Below are 23,536 nucleotides of genomic sequence, written 5' to 3'. Positions count from 1 at the left end.
ACGCATCCAACTTAGGTGTAGGCGCGGTTCTTTACCAGTTAGACTCTGAAGGTATAGAACGTCCTATAGCTTTTCACTCCGCACAGCTCTCTAGCGCGCAACGTAACTATAGCGTTACGGAGCGAGAGTGCTTGGCTGTAGTGAGCGCTATTAAGAAGTTCCGACCCTTCATTGAGCTGATAGAATTCACTGTTGTTACGGATCATAGCGCTTTGAAGTGGCTCATGAACCAGAAGGACCTGAGTGGGAGACTAGCGAGATGGAGTCTGCAGCTACAAAGTTTCCAATTTGATATTGAGCATAGGAAAGGCAGCCAGAATGTAGTAGCTGACACTCTATCTCGCCTTCAGGTCGATGAGGTCAACATGTTCGTTGATGAAAGACCCCTCATCGATTTGAAGTCTCCGGAGTTTCAGAATGAGGAATATACTCAACTCAGGGACCACGTATCCGAATATGCTGACAGGTTGCCAGATCTCAAAATTGTCGATGGTTTCGTGTACAAGAGAACCCTGCCATCCGATGGAAGTAGTATTCATGAGAGTTTCACCTGGAAGGTCTGGGTTCCATCCGGCCTGACATCCGATTTGGTGACCAACGCTCATGAACCGACGAACAAATCCCATTGTGGAATCGGCAAGACTATTGCGGGTTTGCGGCAATATTTCTATTGGCCGAGAATGGCAGCCCAGGTTCGGGATATTATTGGCAAATGTGTTCTTTGTAAGGAGGTCAAAGCTCCGAACAAAGTTTTGCGCCCGCCAATGGGAGCCGAGACCATCACCGCCCGTCCATGGCAAAAGATATACATAGACTTTATCGGACCATTCCCTCGCTCGAAATCTGGCAACACTTTCATATTTATCGTGTTAGACCATTTCACGAAATTTGTCTTACTTCGACCGATGCGAAAAGCCACCTCTGAACTGGTCGTCAGATTTCTTGAGGCAGAAGTTTTTCATAAATTCGGTGTGCCTCAAAGTGTACACTCAGATAACGGGAGGCAATTCGTCTCGAAGGACTTCGCCTCTTTGCTTGGCCGATATGGCTGCAAACATATTCGGAATGCAGTGTACTCTCCACAAGCAAATGCCTCCGAAAGGGTTAACCGGTCTATAATCTCTGCAATTAGAACCTATGTATCGGAAGATCAAACTAATTGGGACAGGCATTTGTCGGCTGTGGAGAGTTCACTCAGATCGACAGTACACACGGCGACGGGTTACTCCCCATATTTTTCTCTATTTGGGCTTAATATGATGACGCATGCCAGTGCATACGACGTAGCCGAAAAATTAGGCACTTTGGAGGTTGGCGACGTCGATATTCTGCCGAAGGGTGATATGTTGCAGATATTGAGGAGTTCCGTTAGGGACAACTTACACTCGGCTTACGAGAAGAGTGTGAGCAGGTACAACACCCGTTCGCGCGAAATACGATTTCTTCCGGGGCAGGAAATTTTACGAAGGAATTTCATTCTTAGTGACGCCTCTAGGGGCATTAACGCCAAGTTATGCAAGAAGTTTGTTAAGTGCAGGGTCGTGAGGCAGGTCGGAAGGCATTTATATGACATTGAGGATCTGGGTGGGAGGCACATGGGAACATACCACGCCAAGGATCTGCAGCATATGGCTCCAACGGGGCAAAAGTGAGACAGTGATGCGATTCCGACTGATTTGGGGAAAGGGTGTCTATAATAGAGTTTTCTTGTAGTGTATTTTCGAATTCCCTTCCTTGAGAGACCCCATACCGATGATGCTTATGACGAATTATCTCGTTTTTGGGTGTATTTTTGCCTATTAAGTTTTGGGGTTTGTTTCCCGGTATCAAAGCTGCATACTGAATGAAGCAAATTAGTCGAAGGCTTATGAATCCTGTATACGGTTATATTTTTGTTTAGAGGACAATAGGTTCGATAATTTTTATGTTTCCAAATATTACACACAGGGAAATTTTTTTTTCTGATTCGATCACGAAATTAATTGATCCAATAAATTTTTTATTGCAATCTCTTCAATCGCCGAAATGGTAGTATCAATTAAAAATTAATTGATCCAATTAAAAAATTAACGGATATTATTAATTTTTGTGAATGATTTTTTTTCAATTAAAGGGAATTGTTGAATCAATTAACTTTGCGATTGAATATTTAATAAAAAAAAATCAATTAAGACTTTAATTGAATAATTTTACGTGAAACTTTTTTCGGTGTACCCGAGGTATATTTAGGGATCATGAGTAATTTTTTCTGTGTACGAGCTCCCTAGTATCCTGAAACATTTTGGTTGCTACTGTGACTTAATTAGGGAAGTATTCAGATTTTTGGGTAAATACTGGACATATTCGTGATATACCGTTTTGTGGTGAGGGGGTAGTTCCCTGGCTTAACTTTTTGTGGGTTTTGGCAGGAAAAGAATATGTTTTGGCGTGATCGACCTTGAGGAAGAATAGCAGACAGTGTTTGCCATTTCGGCCAACTGCGACTGTTTTCTTTTTTTAGCTGACTTGCTGCTGTTCTGACGGACTTTTCTGCCGTATTTACTTACAAATTTCTTTGAGGGTTGGAGGTGCAGACAATTCCGCCCTGTCGTTAAAATCGGTGATTAATTTGACGAATTATTTCGCCTCGATGAGGTAGGAATGACTTCTGTAAACGTCGGAGGAATCGTTGCCGGTATTAATATCCTAAATGCGGGTTCGACCGGATTTAAGGACACCGAAACGGTCAACTGGCGTCTCGACTAGGATTTTGCCCGGCAATATTTTCGATTATAGCCTTTACCAACCTGTTTCACATCTTGCGACATTGTACACGGATGAACCCATATCATTCTCTGGAGGCTCCTTAAATATTCCAGTATCTCGTACCTTTCAATCGTCGCAATGCCCTTGAACATTTTCACCACCTACCCACCGATTCAGAATATTCTTTCGACATTTAAGGACAATAACCCATTTTCCAATCGTTGTTATGGACTGGAGTAGTTGAATGATCTGCTTTCATCTCCGGATTAAGTTGTTCATTGCCGCTAATATAAATGGAAACGGATAAACTTTTGGATAGCCTAGACTGCAGTAGTACGCTTCTATGGTTCTTAGGTGCTAGAGACATTTGGTTACGATGCTATTTTGATGAGCGAAACTGTCATCCCTGTGGCAACACTCTAAAAGTGATTTGGAAACTATCCTTGACATTTTTCTCGACTTGTACCTCCGAGTGCAGGCTAATGCGAATTTTGTTTTACCCGTTTATGGTATCCTGTTAAAACTCTTTGACTTCATCAGTAGTTGAAACGAATGTTAAGAAGCAAAGAACGGATCAAACCAACACCTTTAGTGAAAGTCCACCGGACAAATGGACAAATGCCTAAAGTGGCAGTATTACCTACTTGCAATTCACGAGTAAAAGGAGAAAGGGGAGACCGCAACGATCAACATCACATCCCTAAGCTATTGAAACATACACATATTGTTTTTACAATCGCATTTATTTTTGCTCACACCACTATCACAAATTTTTACGAGTGATCATTCTTGGATAACTGGAGGCATCTACTTGGGGATCATTAAAAATTTTGCTACACAGCGCGGATCATTATGTCATCTCTTCTGAACCTTTAATTATATCGTGTGACACTCTTTCCGACAATGATCCTTGATGACGCCAGCCGTAGTCTGCAATGATAAGGAGATTAATGGAATATTATAGTTGTTTTTGAAACCGACATTTATTTTGTGTTAATGACTTACCTGTACCCGACAACTTTTATGCCCATAATCATTTGTCGCCCTAAAGGATCTTTTGTTCAGACCATTTTGCAATATACGCAAAGGCGTATGTGTTTTCTATTGAATTTTTCTTTTTGCTTTTTCTTTGATTACCAATTTGGGAACACCCATCACGAATTGGAATCAATGAATCGTCCTTTATTAATTCTATTGCCGCTCGTATCCTTGTGGACGCATTTGGCACATGACAGGCACAATTTTTAATACGGCCCGGTATCGTATGTTTACTTCATCATTCCTTTGGGTGGCCGCCTGGTGGGGATATAGTATTGAGCAATTACTGTGATGTGGATAATATACACGTACTCACCGACACTTATCTTTTGAACGGCATGTGATAGTAAACATATTTTTCCATAGATTTCTTGACGGGTTTCCAACATTTCCCAATTCTATGTTCCTTTTTTTCAAATTTTCATAACAAATATGGAGACTCAGAGTGTTGTTGACCTGGATAGTCGGTATTCGGTATCAATCGAATACCCGGATTTGGTCTAGGGCATAGTTTACACACTGCTGGCGACACCGATTGCGCTTATTAGGGGGGCAAAGGGACATGCCCTACGGACACACTATTTAGTTCCCGGCTGGACTCTCAGGGCGTGGTTCTTCCCCACTTCAGTGTTAAAGTAGACTTCCCGATGCAGTTGACCTGCGGCAGGCTTCGGTAACTGATCGGGTTTGTTGTGTCAACTTTAACATCGCCTTCGCCGGTCGATAAATTTTCTGATGGAACTGGCTACGCTGCGCATTGTGAGTACGCTTCCGCCCATATGGAGCGCTAATACATTCGTCATTTTGGAATAACCACAGAGACGATTTCGATAGTAGTAAGGACAGGGATGACTACAGGTGACAAACGAGAAAGAGATACGAATGTAAAGGGAAAAAGGAGATGTAATTTTTGCAAATACGCAAAATCTGCCTTCTTTCCAAGTTGTAAGCCGACGCAGTGAAGTTGTAACTTTTGTCTCGGTATAGAAAAGTGTAAGATCATATTTGATCTTAATTATTTGTTATAATAGCGACACCCTGACAAATTTCTGACATTGACCACATAAATAATCAGTAAGTAGAACTAGATTGATTGTTCGGGTATGCAACGGCAAGTTTTTGATAACCGCTTATGCGGTTCGTGTGTGTAATTACAGAGAAATCTCTAGTTCGGCACACGAGGATTCCCGCTCCACACCGGGCGTCATAATTTTGGATTGAGGGCTACCAGATCATCTCACGTTTGCACGGAAGGCTCAAGGGTTTCCCTCCGATTTTGGAGGGACGTAAACAAACCCCTAATTGTTATTTTTGGAATTCCTCTGGAAAACGCTGTTGGAAAATAAAACGAAAGCTTCGACCATCCCTTGCAAATTAATGCATTGGGGTGTCCCGAGGAAGAAAATTATTGCAAGTTGTGTGGAAATTTCACGTTGGTAATATTTGCAAAAGTAGAATTTTGGCCAACTACGAATGACAAGATAACCCAATTGCACAAGTCGACCACGTGGTATCGAAGACATCGCCGCGTTGCCATCGCCTTGGCAGAAGCATACGGCGACGACATAACCAGCGCAAAGACGAGTTAGGGCGAAGCGGTTTTTCGACAGTGTACTGGCGTTTCCAAGGCGAAGATAGGAAAACCATCGTATGTCCAGCTATATTTTCTACACCAACGTACAGTTTTACATCGCCAGGGGATACAACATTAGGAGACGTCATTGATACACCATCGTCGTCATCGGCAGTGATTGTTCAGTTCGGTATCGTACAGACCCTATATAATATAAGGCAATGGTTGTATGTAAGTACGATTAACTGTATGTAGATTTGTATGATCGATGCTTCGAGAAAATTACGTCGTGTCTGAATGCAGAAAATTCCGAGTTGCCGAGCTTGGCAACGTGTATTTATTTTTAAGATGTCTCCTGGAGAAAAGTAACAGAACGACGAGTCACAATATTATTTTAACAAGTAACAAGTTTTATGGTCAACTATAATTATATAGCGAAAAGTATTTTTCCAAAGCGAATTGAATGTAAAGCACGATAATGTTGCTTAACAACATCGTCTTGTTCTGTATAGAGAACCAACAGAAAATCCTTAAACCATAACAAGAGTAAATAAGAACAAAGAATTTTGTACAAAGTAAAAAAAAAATGAAATAAAAGAAATGGTTTAAGGAAGAAAAGAAAATATAATCTAAATTCAATTTTTGGAGAAATATAATACAAAATTTATACAATTATTACCTTTTTAATATCATTATCCATAATAAGAGAATTCATAAAAATTTAGCAAAATTAGGTTATCAAAGTAAATCAACAAGCAATTTTTGATCAGTGACTATTTTTGTGTAAATAATGAAAACCAACCGAAGGACGATCGTTTTTAGGTGGGGAAATTAGAGTATTCGTTCATTTAATAGATGTTTCAATTTGTGTCCCAAATCCAGGGCCAGATATTTCTATCGGTGCTAGAAATAAATTTAGAGTAAAAAGGGGACCTATATAGATCATTATGTATGTTCCTTATTAAAGAATTTTTAAAACTGAATCACCAAAACATGAACACCTACAGTAGTATATAAATTATTAGTAAATTTTTTTACGGTGGACAAGTCATCGTCCACCATAATAAGAAAAGTTTTATTAATTTTCTGCTAAGTCGACGAAAGATTGACCTGCATCATACACAAAGAAAATTATTATAATCAAAACCTAAATCCATTGGTACATTTGTTTTTTTTTTTTGTAAAAGTTGACGAGAGGCCAACACAGATATTATAAAGTAAATATTCTGCACTGAATTGTCTAAATCTTAAGTGAAATATTATTTTAAGTCTGCAAAGGCGATAGAAATCTAATCCACTTTCGGGACCTTGCATTTTAAGTACCAATCAAAGTGAAGAAGCTTTGAAATCGAAAGTAAATTAGATTACTTAATAGTTAAATTGTTTTAAATCGAGGTAGTTCTAGAGTCCCATTGGGGAATAGCTTTCTACCAGTCTTTCTTGATACCACATTACATGCTAGTTATTTTAATACTACTGCTATGTATAAGCCAAATAATTGAAATTCGTGTGCATCTCATTATCAGACGTAAGAATAAATGAATTTTGTGGTGAATTATGAACTGAACTTGTCAAAATGATTTCGGAGTAGATAGAACAAAGGTAATGTAGAGTGGAAACCAGAGACATGGAATTTTAGGGGCCCTTGTTCGATCTAGTAGTGGCCACAGGGAGGGTGTACTCAATAGTAACCCATAGGGAGGGCGATGTGGGATCCAAATGTCTCCAGGATTCCAGAAAATATCTCCGTACCCATCAAGTTATCGTTTGTGTAAATCAACCAAGTAAAGTGGTACGATCATTTCGATTTTTTTGTTATTGTATGGTAAGGTATTGACTCTTGAGCGGCAAGAACTTCACGACAGCTGATGCTAAGCCGAAGGAAAACTCCAGCGTACCACGACCCGCCGCCAAGCGGTCAACTGACAGCCATCGGCAATGTGCTCCGATGTTTTTCGCCGTAAGGCAAACCAAAGTAAACGCAAATATACATATAACAACTGTGATTATTGGCCTACAACAAAGCCTGGTTGAAGTTGTGAAGGAAACACTGAAAGGCGCAACTGTGAACCTGCAAGTAACACTGGATGCCTAATTCGTGGAACGTAGAGGTGGCTTGGCAAGTGATTTGTTATAAAATAATTTTCTTTGAAAATATCTCGTAATGGATTGTCAGTACACATTTTTTTAACCGGCAATTCTTTCTATTTATATCTTAAGCACATTGTAAACAAAATGATGCTACCATCCCTACAAGAAGTTAAATTGGGATTGACCTATATGGAAGCTACTATATTAAAATATGACCCAATATATAACAAATTTTGCATAGCTCTTAACGATCTCAAATATCGGTCTTTATGGGGGCTATATTAAAACTTTCTCGAGAAGGCAAAAGACGGATGTGCAAAGTTTTCGCATGGTAGCTCCATTACTGAAGACTGTAGCGTAATTTCAACAAACATCGTTCTCTTTACGATTTCGCAAAATTTCGAATTGTCAATAACTCGTCAACCGATACCCCTTTAGAAATTAAATTCCTATTCCTGATACAGTTTTTTAAAATATCGTATTATATATTACAGTGCCAAAATAATGATTGAGAAAATGTTTGCGTTTTGCGAATTCGTAAACCATTCCGAGTTACTTGATATTTTGAACATTTGTATTACAGTTATAGATATATTTCAACACTTTAATTCAATTCTTACATTTAATAAAAAAAAAAAAACAACAACAAAATTTAGTTTCTTTTTGGTGTAGCTAAAGAAAGAAATAAAAAGAAAAAATATGCGGAAGTGTCATCTTTGTGGAAAAAAGGACAATACCAACAATGGGCCGTTTTTTAGCGTGCCTAAAAGTTTTCGATGTTGCATTACGTGGAGTAAAATTTGTGGCATTGAATTTAAGCCGAATCATTTTATATGCGGGGATCACTTTCTTCCGGATCAGATTGCTACGTGTGGAAAGAGGTATACACTTCTCCCAAATGCAGTTCCCTTTGTGGTGAACAGAAATCAATCTCCAATCCATGAGTATGATTTCCAGTATTGTAACGTTAACAAACAATTTATTATAATTTTAACTCTTTTAGCCAATACATTGACAATTTAGGAAATGTCGAAATCGAAATGTCTGAAAATATGCAAATTTCATTTAAAGATCAAGCGGTTTTGGAAAAAGAGTAAGAATATGTATTTTATACCATAACCCAAAAGTATAAAACTATTTTTATTCAAATAAGTATGTCTTTATTTGGATTCATACATGTTTCCATTGGAAAATTAAATCATTTATTTGGTAAAATATAACAAATTGTAATAAATTCTTTGATATTTTTAATGAAACGAAATTTAGTAATACTAATAATAGAAATAATTCTTGATTTTGTAAAAACAACTATTAAAAGGTTATTATTTATTTATAAATACTATTATTAAAATATATAAAATTCCTCTGGATGTAAAAATTGCGCCATGCCGTCGAAACTGAAATCTTTAAGAAATAAATATGCATTAGAAATTTTTAAACATAGAAAAGCAAGTGGGGAGAACAACTTACATTTCAAAGAAAAAAAAAAAAAAATATATATATATATATATATATATATATATATATATATATATATATATATATATATATATATATATATTCTTTGATATTTTTAATGAAACGAAATTTAGTAATACTAATAATAGAAATAATTCTTGATTTTGTAAAAACAACTATTAAAAGGTTATTATTTATTTATAAATACTATTATTAAAATATATAAAATTCCTCTGGATGTAAAAATTGCGCCATGCCGTCGAAACTGAAATCTTTAAGAAATAAATATGCATTAGAAATTTTTAAACATAGAAAAGCAAGTGGGGAGAACAACTTAAATTTCAAAGAAAAAAAAAAAAAAAAAAAATATATATATATATATATATATATATATATATATATATATATATATATATATATATATATATATATATATATATATATATATATATATATATATATATATATATATATATATATATATATATATATATATATATATATATATATATATATATATATATATATATATACAGTATGTCAAGAAAGTCTTTTGACATTGCCAAATATTTCAAATTCCAGAAAAATCGAGTAAAAAAAGTAAAAATCGAGTTGTTAATTCGCTTTGAGAAAAATAAAATATGTATACTTTGCAAAATACATAATAAAATATTTTTTAAAATTAAATTATATTTAATTTTGGAACAAAACATAAGTTTTATCCTATTGTCAAAACACTTTCTTGACATACTGTATATGTATATATATATATATATATATATATATATATATATATATATATATATATATATATATATATATATATATATATATTTACTCGCAGCGCATTGTTTGAAGACACTTTTTCATCGTTGCGCATTGTTTGGGCTCATTTGCATTGTTCAAGGACTGTCCCGCTGTTTTTCTTCAGTGCAACGCATTGTTCGGAGACGTTGATAGTTTCGGGACTTTTTTTTTTTTTTAGATTTGTTTTGGAATGAACACCTCTATCCTATTTAATGTGTTTTATTGTCTTTTCACATTTATTTCTACATGAATTCTATTAAATTTCGCCGTTTTTTTATTTTTTATTAAAAAAAGATGTTGCCACTTTTTTCCAATATAATTGCATTTATGGCGCCGTTTATTCTCTTAATAGGTATCGCCTTTGACATTTCCTATATTACCAAATCAACAAATGTAAACATAAACGTATATGCAATATAATTTGGTTCAGCATACCAAAATTTAATATTTTGCAGCTAAAGACCGGTATGCACCTCTAGCGGATATTTCGTATATATATATAATTTGACACGCCCATCTTAAAGGAGCATAATGTAAACAATTAATAAATGCGGCTCTTGGAAATTATTGTAATTAAAATATCAATGCAAAATATGGGTAGCGAAAATTTCCCTATAGGTGCATTCCGGCCATTATAAAGTACGTGTGTCAATAATAACTACGTTCTCTGCAAAATTCCACGTTTCACTACGATGTGAAACTTACGCCTCCGTGGTCACATGAGACTAAATCGGGAGAAAGATAAATATAGGTGAAATATATCTACATCTTATCCGATTTCAATCAGCTATGCCATGCATACCTGTATAGCTAGAATGACACCTACTCCCTATGGAAACTTTCAATTAAATCTGGGTACAACTTTGACCTCTTTGGTCACATGAGTATAAATGGGGCAAAAGATATATGTGCGAGCTATATCTGAATCGATTTCAACAACTTTGTTATGCACATATGGAATGTGAGTTCTACTCTCTGTGAAAAATATCACGTAAACCGGAGTGAAAATGTGGTCTCCGTGGTCATATGTATTCCATGTGCAAAATTTTAAGTAAATCGGAGTAAAACTTTGGTCCTCTGTGGGCACATGAGTATAAATCCGGCGAATGATATATATGAATCGATTTCAACCAACTTTGGCATGCACAGATGGCATGTCAATCGGAGTAAAACTTTGGCTTCTGTGGTCAACTGAGCGCAAATCGGGCGATATGTATGTATATGGGAGCTATATTTGAATCTTAAGCAATTGTAATTCAACTTTTCCAAGCCTAGCTAGAGTTAAACTTCTACTCCCTGTGCGAAATTCCATTTAAATCTGGGTAAAGCTTTAACCTCTGTGATCACATGAGTATAAATAAGGCGAAAGATATATGAGAACTATATGTGAATCAAAATCGATTTCAACCAACTTTGGCATACAAAAATAATAAATTGAAATAAATCTTTTGGCTCTGTGGCCATATGAGTGTAAATCGGGCGTACGATATATATAGGAGGTATATCTGAATACTAACCGATTACAAGCAACATTTCCAGGTATACCTAGAACGACACTGCAACTCCTTGTGCAAAATTTCATATAAATCGGGGTAAAATTTTGGCCTATGGTTTTGGCCTATGAGTGTAAATCGGGCGAACTATATGTGTGGGAGCTATATCTGAATCTGAAGCGATTTCAATCAACATTGGCATGTGTAGCAAGCATGTCAGTTTTACTCATTGTGCAAAATTGCAAGTGAATCGGGGTAAAACTTTGGCCTCTGCGGTCATATAAGTGCAAATCAAGCGAAAGGTATCTATGTGAGCTATATCTGAATCTGAACCGATTTCAACCAACATTGGCACGTATAGCTAAAATGTTACTTCTACTCCCTGTACAAAATTTGAAGTAAATCGGAGTTAAACTTTAGCCTCTGTGGTCAAATGAGTGCATATCGGGCGAAAGATATATATGGAAGCTATATCTGAATATGGAATGATTTCAACCAACATAGCTATAATGTTACTTCTACTCCCTGTGCAAAGTTTCAAGCAAATCGGATTAAAACATTTTCAATCAACATTGACACGTATTACTAGAATATCAGTTTTACTCATTGTTTCAAGTAAATTTTTTTATTAATTTTTGATTGGAATCGGTTCACATTTAGATATAGCTCCCATATATATGTTTTTCGGATTTCGACAAAAATGGTAAAACTACCAACATTTTCTTTGTAAAATCGTCACTGCTTAGTCAAAAACTTGTCAAAATTATTCCAATTTTCATATACTTCCAGTACATATCTATGGACCGATAAATCATAAACACACTTTGCCTCAAATCTAAATGCCTCCCATATTTGTTTACTAACATTGTGGTCCACTATAGGACATTAACCCTACACAGTCATCCTTCGTCAAAATGACGACGCGTAATTGCATTCTAGATTTAAAATTTGAAGGAATTCAGATAGTATCGAAAATGTAGATCCACAAATTGGTGCAGGTATAATATAGTTGGCCCGCCCTACTTTAGACGTTCGGAAGTTAGCATGATTTCAACAGACGGACGGACGGACGTGCTCAGATCGACTCAGAATTTCACCACGACCCAGAATATATATAGTTTATGAGGTCTTAAAGCAATATTTCGATGTGTAACAAACGGAATGACAAAGTTAATATACCCCTACCCTATGGTGGAGGGTATAAAATCTCACGTTTTATTGTTGCTGTATGTAATCAAAATATTATTACATGTAAACAACAATTCTCCTTTACCAACTTACCCAATTTTCACTAAAAGTCATTAATGAAATTTAAAAATTATCCCCTCTGTTCTGGTTTTCCAATTCGCAAAATGTTCTTCTATCGCTAGTTCCCGAACCACAATGATATATGATGCGAAATTTTTACATACTGTTCCTAAGGATAAGGAAATTAAATAGAAGAAATTTCTTGGAAAAATACGTGGTTCAGAAGTTATTTGCAGATAAAATTTTGCGTTTTTGCTAATTCGTAAACCAGAACATGGTGGTATATTTCATGAAATATGTAAATCCCCCTTTATTTACCACTTTAAAGTCCAAAATTTTAAAATTCAATTTTTCAAATATTCCCCAAAACAAGGAGAACAATTGTGAACATTCCTCGAAACGGTCAAATCTTCATAGAACTCATCTTCAGGTTACACAGTCAAAGAATGGCTTAACCAGAAAATACTGATGTGATTTCAAGAAGCCGATAACAAATATCCTACAAATCCATAGCATAACTTAAACATTCACTTTTAATGTCACAACGTAGAGCAGAGATTCCCAAATTGAGGGGGTCGCGCCCCCCTATGAGGGCATCACGAGGTTCCAGGGCGGGCGCAGCGTCAGTTTTAGTTGAACAGGTTTTGTATCATTAAATTTGTTAAAAAACACAAATTGTTGAGTTCGAAAAAATCAATAATATACTACAAAAGAGCGTACAATTCGTACCTTTGGAAATGTTAATTTATAACCACAGTGAGAAAAGAAGTTACATATAATTCTATAATTTGTTGTAGGCCCTCCATTATTAGCCGTTTACTTTACTTACAACTGCAAAAGTTTTTACTAAAATATCAGAATGAGTATCCAATTTTGTATTCACACATTTTAAACAAATTGTATTGGGAAGCTCTGACGTAGAGACACCAACAACCACGAATAATCCGCCCCCGTTGCAGTCGGGTCTACGGCCCGGAGCGGAGACAGTGTTTACAATCCCTATCCAAGGAGTGCAAACCGCCATTTCGCGTATGTCTATTTCCCGAGAAACTCGGGAATACCAACTCCAAAGGGCTACAACAACAACAAAAACGAATAATCATTGGCCAACCAAGCTGTACAATTCCTCGACAGTTTATAGCCAGAAATCAAAACTGGAAATGCCTATAAGACTGGGTGCGGATGGGGGAATAAACAGGATGCCATAACATTGAAGAAAACCAGCAATGACAGCGTAGGCGTGGAGAGGGGCTCTCTGTCCCATTATAAATAAAACAAATTAACTGATGATCAGCGTCAATTGTTATGCTTAAACACATATAATCCACACCGTACACGATATCACAAATTAGGAAAAATTTTTATTTTGTGGTCTATGGTTTCTAGGTCATTTGATGACCAATCCAAAATCTAAAATCATAATGGGCATTTTGTCTTCAATATCGAAAATTTCGTTAATCATAATTTTCAATATTTTTTGTTGTTTTTTTATTTGCAGACGAAATCATTAATAAACACAAATATTTTCTCGTTTATCCATTGGGGGACAGACAAATCTATTGGATGGCTGCCACAATCATCATCAGTGGCTTATGTAGTATATTCATCATCCACTGGCAATCCAAACGTAAAAATGGGTATTCTAGTGGTGGGGGGATTATCTGCTTATTACTGGAATTTTGACACCACAAGATCATTTGGTCGACTATTACCTGCCAACCATTTGATATCAACCACTGAAAAGAAAAATACAAGATATACTAAGATAATTTTTTTTCAATTTATGGAAATGAGGACTTACGATTGCATCCAATATCGATTTTGTTTGAGAACATATACATGGGAATTAGAATTTTAAGAAAACTTCTTAAAATTTGATGATTTAAAATAAGCAGAAAAATCAAAAACAACGTGGGATGTGATTTCAATCACCACATAGTTTTTATACCCGGAACAAATGTGAGGAATAAAGTACTGTAATTAGTACAAACAGCCATAAAAAGAACAATAAAAAATATAATTTAAAAATTAATGAAACAAATTTGCAAATATTCAAATTCTTACCGGAGGTAATAATAATGCAGCTTCTTAAATGTAAATATTGAATTTTCTTTTGACATATCAAAAAAAGTGTTACCAACTATCGAATTTTACTTCGGCTTAAAAATCAATATATCTGGCAAAATATCTATTGAGAGGCGACTGAAGGTATTAAGTCCGAGTTTAAGCCTAGTACTAAGATCACGTTTTCGCGCGAAAAACTGTTATACTCCGTATAAAAAGGTTAGCGCGGAATAAGCCTAGTACTAAGATCACGCTTTCGCGCGAAAAACTTTTATACTCCATATAAAAACGTTAGTGCGGAATAAATGCGAAATCTTTGTTTTGAGCAACAAATATTTATACAATCCTGGATTTTTCGCACGAAAAAATAGGTAGGCATATATATATATATAGAGTATAAAACGTAATCTTAGTACTAGGCTTAAGGCTTAGTACTAAGTTCGTTTCTGGGATAAGGTGAGTACTATGTTCGAGTTTTTCACCAAAACACTAAATTAAAAGTGCAAAAATATATATGAAGACGATAACATTTTTATCAAGTCTCTTCAAATTATGGATGAAAAAGATCCAATGTATTGATTGCGAACCATTTAATATTTCAAAATTAATTGATTAAAAAAAGTAACCGTGAAAATAAGCTGGTTTTCAGCTTGAAAACTGAACATAGTACTCAGCTATAAACGAATATCTTCACGAAAAATGACTATTTAGTTTACAAAATTTTAAACAAACCATACATATTGGGAATAGATGGTGTATTCTAAAGAGAAAATAATAAGTAAAAATTTGACTAAAAATGCTTAAATCTCGAGATATCGATCGTTGAAAATTTAAATATTTTACTACTTTTACGGAATGGCTGCATTTTTTACAAAATTTAAGACGAAAATTTCATATTGGGAATAAATGGTGTATTATAAAGAGAAAATGTTTAAGGTGAGTATTAAGTTCGAGTTTAGCCTCATTTTTTCACTAAAGTGAAAACTAAATCAGCCAAAAACGGTAAAACATTAGACATATTTGTTGCAAATTTTATTATAACTTGATGGGGAATAGCCCAAAGCAAATTTTCTCAAAATTTGTATTCCTTAAAATGGATTATTTAAGAAAAGTAATCGTGAAAAAATGACGATTTTAGCGGCTAAACTCGAACTTAATACCCACCTTTAGTATAAATTTTGCCCAAAATGCTTAGTTCAAGAAATATCGATCGTTGAAAATTTAAATAGTTTCTCTGCCAAAATTTTTTGAATTTGACGGCGCTTCTGAGAATCCCCACCACGTCGAAAACAATCATATACGACATCCAAAACTCGTCGGAAAAGCGTCGTCACTATTGAGAAGTTGTACCACGCCAAGTTACTACTAAAAGGTTTCGCATGAGTGCAAGTATTAGGTGCCTTTATAGATCAATTTAGAACGACGCCAATAAGAAACCCTCCAAACAATCATGAAAAGTGCATTTTAAGATAGTTGTAAAAGAATCATTGTGGTCTAGTAAAACACGTTTGTTTACACATTTATTAATTTGATTAAACATTTACAAATTCTTAAAAATATAACATTTATACCACTACCACATTACATTTAACATAATTTTTTGCATTAATGATGGTGTGAGTTACAAGTTACATGTTGCAGCATCTATCAGTTTGTTCATTTTCTATGGTGGCAGCTTGTGTGGAAAAATATTTGAAAAAGATCACTGGAAAGTCGAAAATTGTTCACCATGTACCTTTCACAATTTTAAGCGTAATATCTATGTTTTCTGAACTTTATTTTCGTTTTTATTTAAATAAAATATAAAAAGCTGGTTGCGCTTGGCGTTTCACAAAAAGTAAAATGGCTGGTCTAACAGTAGTGATGGCAAAATACTTTCATGTACATTTTGTACTTTTTGATGAACTTCCGCGATGGTTGTAGTGACATTTACGAGTCTTTGGTAGCGATGAGGATGAAATGGAACTTTGAAATGCTGGCAGGATTACCACTTTTTCGAAAATTGGCTGTATATTTTACAAAGTTTAAGACAAAAATTGTAAATTAAGAATAAATTATGTATTCTAAGTAGAAAATGTTTAGTAAAATTATTTCCTAAAATGCTTAGTTCTCGAGATATGAATCGTTGAAAATTCAAATATTTTTTCCAACTTTTTCAAAAAATGGCTGCATAAGGATGTGAAAATAACTTCGAAAATGTTTTCCCTTTTCGATAACGGTATTTATTTAAACAAATGGTGACTATATTTGAATTTGGAGTAAATGAGAATTTCGAAGCACCGTTTTTTTTTTTCAAATAAATACCGCGATCGCAAGGAACAAACGTTTTCTTTAATAGTGCGATTAAATCCAGTTAATTTAACTCAATTGATACGCATTGTCTTTTTCATCTATATTCGATTAAGATTTCACAGGAATATATTTGTTTTATTTAAAATTTTGATTGTAAGTAATCGCGAAAATAAAGTGATTTTCAACTCGAAAATCGAACATAGTGCCGGCATTTAGTCAGAAACGAACTTAGTACTAAGCATTAAAATACATCAATATTTAAGGAAAATGGAAACTTATATTTCATGTTAGCCTGATGCCGAAACAGGCAATTGACGTCCAAATGCAATATATTTAATAATACAATTATTTTTCGAGCTTTACGGACAGATAGATTAAGGAACATGGTTAATAGAGCCATTGAAAAGAAAACGCCAGATACAAATATAGGCTTGTATAGATTTGTATCTGGCGTTTTCTTTTCAATGGCTCTATTAACCATGTTCCTTAATCTATCTGTCCGTAAAGCTCGAAAATGGAAACTATATGACTAATTAGTTACTATGTTTACTCAGTTTCATGAAATTTAACCGAATTCAAATGACTGCCGTTATGTTTTTGTTTGAATAAATCGTTTAGGGTGACGAATTGAATGTCCAACAATGGGCATCACTGCCCATACCACATATAGTACAAACATTCTTTGTCTCATTTTACCTCACATACGAAGTTGAGTGCTCGAGTGAAATAGCTCTATATCTGGTGAGTAAAACCGCATTAGTATTACCAAGTTGTTGAATTTTAAGAGTTGTCCCAACAAACACAAGGATGAGCATTTTTCACAGGTAACGCCATATCAATTTGATAATGAATCCCACATTCAACATTAATTCAAATAGCCTTGCAAATTGCTTGCTTTCAACAAATTTTCCAATAGGTTTGAAGCATTAAAATGGAATTTAGTTTGAAAAGTTGTTGCTAATATGTTGAGAAATCGTTGCTAATGTGTTGAATTCCACTGTTGAGGGTAATGTCTGTTTTTTGTTGAGAACGCGATATTCTCAACAATTTCTCAACTTGTATATCACCCTAATCCTTTGAAAGCATGTTTGAAAAATTATTGAAATTTAGTACTTTTCAAACGTTTGTATTTATTGGGGTGGCAAATTACTTTCGATGCGCAATACACATCATAATTCCACATTTTCTGCCATTATTGATGGAAATTACAAAAAGTGTGGTACAAAATAAAAAGTATATGTTATAAATAACATAAATTGGGGTACGTTAGTTTTTTTGATAAATTTCTGTTTTTTACAAAATTTACGACAAAACATTCATACTGGGCATAAATGGTATATACCCTGCCAGCATTTCAAAGTTCCATTTCATGTTCATCGCTACCACAGACTCGTAAATGTCACTACAACCATCCTACTGTGATGGGTGGCAGCATATCATAAAGTACAAAATGTACTTCATACATGTATTTTGCCATCACTACTTTTACAAAAGCCATTTTATTTTTTGTGAAACGCCAAGCGCAACCAGCTTGTTATATTTTATTTAAATAAAAACGAAAACAAAGTTCTGAAAACATAGATTTTACGCCTAAAATTGTGAAAGGTATATTGGTGAACAATTTTTGATTTTCCAAATGGAATAAAGTGATTGTTTTTCAAATATTTTACAGACACGCTGCCTCCATCGAATAAAAACACTGGCTGATAGACGCTGCAACATGTAACTCGCTACTTGTAACTCTACATCATCATTAATGCAAAAAATTATGTTAAATGTGATGTGATAGTGGTATAAATGTTATATTTTTAAGAATTTGTAAATAATTAATCAAATTAATAAATATCTGAACAAACGTGTTTTACTCGACCACAATGATTCTTTTACCACTATCTTAAAATGTGCTTTTTCTGATTGTTTGGAGGGTCTCTTATTGGCGTCGTTCTAAATTGATCTATAAAGGCACCTAATAATTGCACTCATGCGAAACCTTTTTGTAGTAACTTGGCGTGGTACAACTTCTCAATAGTGACGGCGCTTTTCCGACGAGTTTTCGATATCGTATATGATTGTTTTCGACGTACTGGGGATTCTCAGAAGCGCTCCCAAATTCAAAAAATTTTGGCAGGGATTTTAAAGAGAAATTTTTTAGTAAATATTTTGGCCAGAATGATTAATTCTCGAGATATCGATCGTTTAGTATTCAAGTATTTCGTCAATGTTTTGCCAAAATTCTTAGTTTTCGAGATATCGACTGTTGAAAATTAATATTTTACCACACCGAAAGAATTCTCTTCGTTAATTTTACGAAGAATTCTTCATTAATAATTCTTCGTAAATTCTTCGTTAAAACAACGAAATTTTCATTCTTTTTCGTAAATTTTACGAAGACTATTTTACGAATATACGAAACTTCTACGAAATATTCTTCATTAATTTTTCTTCATAAAAGTTTGTACTTTTAACGAAACTTTCTTCACATTTCATGATTTTTGTGAAGAAGTTTTTACGAATTTATGAATATATTACGAAACATTCTGCGTTAAAATTTCTTCATAAAAAGTACGAAACATTTTCTTTAAAATAACGAAGAATTTTCATTGAAATTTCAGTTGCGCGACATAAAGTTGATTCTGATAATGTGTTTGAGTGTATTATTTTATTCAATTTGTTTATGCATGTCTATGCTACTTCTCATTTGGATGATAGCGCGCTATGAATAAAAGTGAAGCAATAAAACGAAAAATTATTCAAAGACTTAACATGTAAAGTTGTGATAACATTTCTCACACTTGTTACTACAACCAAATGCACTTCGACTATAACATTTTTTCTAAAAGTTCGAAAATTTTTCAAAAAAGTACGAAACTATTTCATAAAAAGTACGAAACAATTTCATAACAAGAACGAAACTTTTTCATAAAAAGTACGAAACTTTTTCATTAAAAGTACGAAACTTTTTCATAAAAAGTACGAAACTTCTTCGAGCTACTACTACTTTCGCTGAAAATTTAAATATTAAAAAAAAAAAAATTGAGAGATGGCTAATTTTTTTACACAATTTAACAAAAGAAGTGCATATAGGGTATAAATAGGGTATTTTAAAGAGAAAATATTAAGTACAACTTTTGTCAAAAATGCTTAGTTTTCGAGATATCGATTGTTGAAAATTTAAGTAGTTTACATTTTTTGGGCAAATGGCAGCATTTTTTACACAATTACACAGTGTTTTTTTTTACTTCTAAATGTAATTATCCGCTTTTTTCAAGTCGTGAGATATATTTTGTTAATTAATGTGTTAAATGTTTTCTCATATTTGTTTAAAGTAATTTCCTTTTCTTTAATAATTTATTGTAAGGAATAAAAACTTTTTGAAAATTTGCTTTGGGCTATTCCCCCCATTAAGTTATATTAAAATTTACTACAAATATGTTTTTAGTTTTCACTTTAGCGGATAAACTCGAACTTAGTACGCATATTATTCATATTAGCTCCGTTCGAGAACCCGTTAATTTTTGGTAATCATCAAAAATATTACTGGAAGTCGTTCGTTTACCTCAAAAAGCCAGCAAAAGAGAACCATAGAGAGATCAATTTTGATAATTGAGAAATAGAGAATTCTCCGCTTTTTTCTCTGCTTCACACTCATATTTATACGGTGTTGCATATAATATGGCGTTCCCACCCAGCATGTTTTGGGGTTTGAAATGTTTTCGCTTTATAAGCATTTCAAAACGAGTCGTTTTCCCATACAAAAATCAAGTTCATAACACAAGGTTTCCTCCAAAAACACGTCAACTTCATAATGTAACACGCCCTTATTTTTGGAATATGTTCTGACTGAATATATTCTTTTCAAAATATATGTCAAATTATTAAAATAAATTTCATAGAAAAAATGAATAAACAAAGGCTTTTAAGAACATAGGGATGTGAAAATAACTTAAAAAAATGTTTTCCTTTTGCGATCGCGGTATTTATTTAAACAAATGGTGACTATACTTGATTTAGAGTAAATGGGAATTTCGAAGCACCGTTTGTTCAAATAAATACCGAGATCGCAAGAAACAAATGTTTTTTAATAGTGCGATTAAAAGCGGATAATTTAACTCAATTGATACGCATTGTCTTTTTCATCTATATTCGATTACGACTTCACAGCAATCTGTTTGTTTTTATTTAAAATTTTGATTGTAAGTAATCGCGAAAATAAAGTGATTTTCAACTCGAAAACCGAACATAGTACCGGCCTTTAGGCAGAAACGAACTTAGTACTAAGTATTAAAATAAATCAATGTTTAAGGAAAATGGAAACTGTATGACTAATTAGTTAGCACCCAATAAACACAAACGTTTGAAAAATTCTAAATTTCAACAATTTGTCAAACATTTTTTCAAAGGATTAGGGTCAGATTCAAGTTGAAAAATTGTTGAGAAAATCGCGTTCTCAACAAAAAACAGACATTACCCTCAACACTGAAATTCAACACATTAGCAATAATATCTCAAGTGTTATCCTCAAATTGAAATGCATCGCTACTCAATAATTTGTCAAACAATTTTCGGTGCGAGTCAAATTCAAAATTAACATCGTTGCAAATACTTTTCAACCTAAATTTGTATGAATGATATCCCCACTTCAAATTGAAAGTCAACGCCAAAATTGTATGAATTTTGTATAATTTATTCATTTTCATCAAAATAAAATATATAATAATACACTATACTACATAGTACACTACAATATCAATTGATAAACAATAATCTTATTAAACATATCAACAAATAAGAAAAAAAACAAACAACAAAACTTTAAATATCTTAAACATAACTAGTAAACACTTTTGCATTGATAATTCGATTTCCTTCCTTTTGGTGTCATAAAACAGCATTAAAATTTATTAAGATGCGGGCAATTTGAAATTAGGAACGTACTGGGCCGCGTGTTAGAATTGATTTCCAGCAGGAGGAATTCACAACATATCCATTTTAAACTGATAATAGCATATGAATTAAACTGACGATGTGATGCACATTTTCATCCAGAAGTTGTTGATTTCAACAATTTGTTGTTTTTAACAATTTTAATTGGTTGCACTTGTAATGTTTCTGGAAACTTTTTCTTGTCGATAAGCCACTTATTTTTCATTGGTCAGCTTTTTAATGTTTGCAAGAATGTAGCATCCAAAGATTTTAGTTTTCTGCAAAGAGATTTAAATTTAGTGACTTCTCTAAAGTGTTGATTTAATTTTTCATATTGACGTACCAATTATTATAAACTCTTTGAAGCAGTTCCAGTTAATTGTCCACCATTTTTTCATCGGTCAGCTTTTTAATGTTTTCCAGAACGTAGAATCCATAATGTTAGTTTTCTGCAAGGAGATATACATTTAGTGACTTCCTTAAAGTTTTATTTCATTTTTTATTTTCACTTACCTATTTTTATAAACTATTTGGTTATTTGTCTAAAATTTTCCATTTTTTTTATTTCTTGCAATTGACCACGAACTTCTTTGCACAAATAAGTATTGAAAACCACATGGTTTTTTCGTTGCATTTTAGGGTAGTGATTTGTCAAAGTTTTCTTTGATTACTCATTTTCATGAAATTAAATCGAATTCAAATGACATCTGTTATGCTATTGTTTGAATAATTCGTTTAAAGGTGACGATTTTTTGACGAATTGAATGCCCAACAATTGACATCACTGCCCACAGCATATATAGCACAAATATTTTTTGTCTCATTCTGCCTCACGTACGAAGTCGAGTGATCGAGTGAAATAGATCTATAGCATGTTAGTATAGCCGCATCAGTATTGCCAAGTTGTTAAATTTTAAGAGTTGTGGCAAATTACTTTCGAATACGCAATACACCTCATAACCGATTCCTCCGAAAAAAATAAATAATAAGCAAAATGGTAAAAAGAACATCTAATGGGAAATATAAAAAAAATGTTTGGTACACATACGTCATATGATCAAAATTCTACATTTTCTGCCATTATTGATGGAAATTTCAAAAAGTTTGGTACAAAATAAAAGGTATATGTTATAAATGACTTAAATCGAGGTATCTTATTTTCGTGATATCAATCGTTGAAAATGTTAACATTTTAATTTTTTGATAAATTGCCGCATTTTGTACATAATTTAACAAGAAAGTACTTTGTTGGTATAAATAGTATATTTTAAAGAGAAAATGTTAAGTAACAATTTTGTCAAAAATTCTTAGTTTCCGAGATATCAATCGTTGAATTTTTAAATATTTTAACATTTTTGGATAAATTTTTGCAAAATTTAATAAAAAAGTGCATAATGGATGTAAATAGTGTATTTTAAAGAGAAAACGTTAAGTAACAATGTTGACACAAATGCTTAGTTTTCGAGATGTCGAATGTTGAAATTTTCGATATTTGAATATTTTTTTAAATAAATTGCTGCATTTAAAAAAAAATTAACAAAAAAGTACATAGTGGGTATAAAAAGTATATTCTAAAGAGAAAATGTAAAGTAACAATTTTGTCAAAAATGTTTAGTTTTCGAGATATCGGTCGATGAAATTTTAAATATTTAACCTTTTTTTTTTGATAAATTGCTGAATATTTTACAAAATTTAACAAAAACAGTGTATAATGGGTGTAGATAGTGTCTTTTAAAGAGAAAATGTCAAGTAACAATTTTCTCAAAAAATGCTTATTTTTCGAGATATCTGTCGTAACAAGTAA

General features: G+C 33.5%; 1 protein-coding gene and 4 long non-coding RNA genes across 10 annotated transcripts in view; 2 read left to right on the top strand and 3 right to left on the bottom strand.

Annotated features, from left to right (window-relative positions):
• LOC142241600 (protein groucho-like) overlaps window positions 1-23,536 on the bottom strand; it is a 61,864-nt gene that overhangs the window by 26,232 nt on the left and 12,096 nt on the right. For 3 of the 6 annotated variants that reach the window (XM_075313389.1, XM_075313390.1, XM_075313385.1), the window contains one exon: window positions 9,061-9,177. The exons of 2 other annotated variants lie outside the window; for them this stretch is intronic. The gene's annotated coding sequence lies outside the window, so the exon portion shown is untranslated. Of the gene's footprint in view, window positions 1-9,060; window positions 9,178-16,161; window positions 16,524-23,536 lie in introns of those variants that run through there. One more of the 6 variants, XM_075313388.1, reaches the window with a different exon arrangement.
• Window positions 3,468-4,241, bottom strand: LOC142238560 (uncharacterized). The gene is made up of 3 exons (XR_012722760.1): window positions 4,100-4,241; window positions 3,751-4,041; window positions 3,468-3,675 (listed from the first exon to the last, which is right to left on the bottom strand). It is a non-coding gene; the product is annotated as an uncharacterized LOC142238560 (long non-coding RNA).
• LOC142238559 (uncharacterized) lies at window positions 4,388-6,918 on the top strand. Its single transcript, XR_012722759.1, has 2 exons — window positions 4,388-4,857; window positions 4,941-6,918. It is a non-coding gene; the product is annotated as an uncharacterized LOC142238559 (long non-coding RNA).
• LOC142241782 (uncharacterized) lies at window positions 18,257-18,684 on the top strand. Its single transcript, XR_012723807.1, has 2 exons — window positions 18,257-18,414; window positions 18,482-18,684. It is a non-coding gene; the product is annotated as an uncharacterized LOC142241782 (long non-coding RNA).
• Window positions 21,473-22,629, bottom strand: LOC142240821 (uncharacterized). The gene is made up of 3 exons (XR_012723399.1): window positions 22,246-22,629; window positions 22,076-22,181; window positions 21,473-22,010 (listed from the first exon to the last, which is right to left on the bottom strand). It is a non-coding gene; the product is annotated as an uncharacterized LOC142240821 (long non-coding RNA).

This window comes from Haematobia irritans, chromosome 5 (genome assembly GCF_050003625.1).
Source record: "Haematobia irritans isolate KBUSLIRL chromosome 5, ASM5000362v1, whole genome shotgun sequence".
Taxonomy (NCBI): Eukaryota; Metazoa; Arthropoda; class Insecta; order Diptera; family Muscidae; genus Haematobia; species Haematobia irritans.
This window is presented reverse-complemented; position numbering and strand designations above follow the sequence as displayed.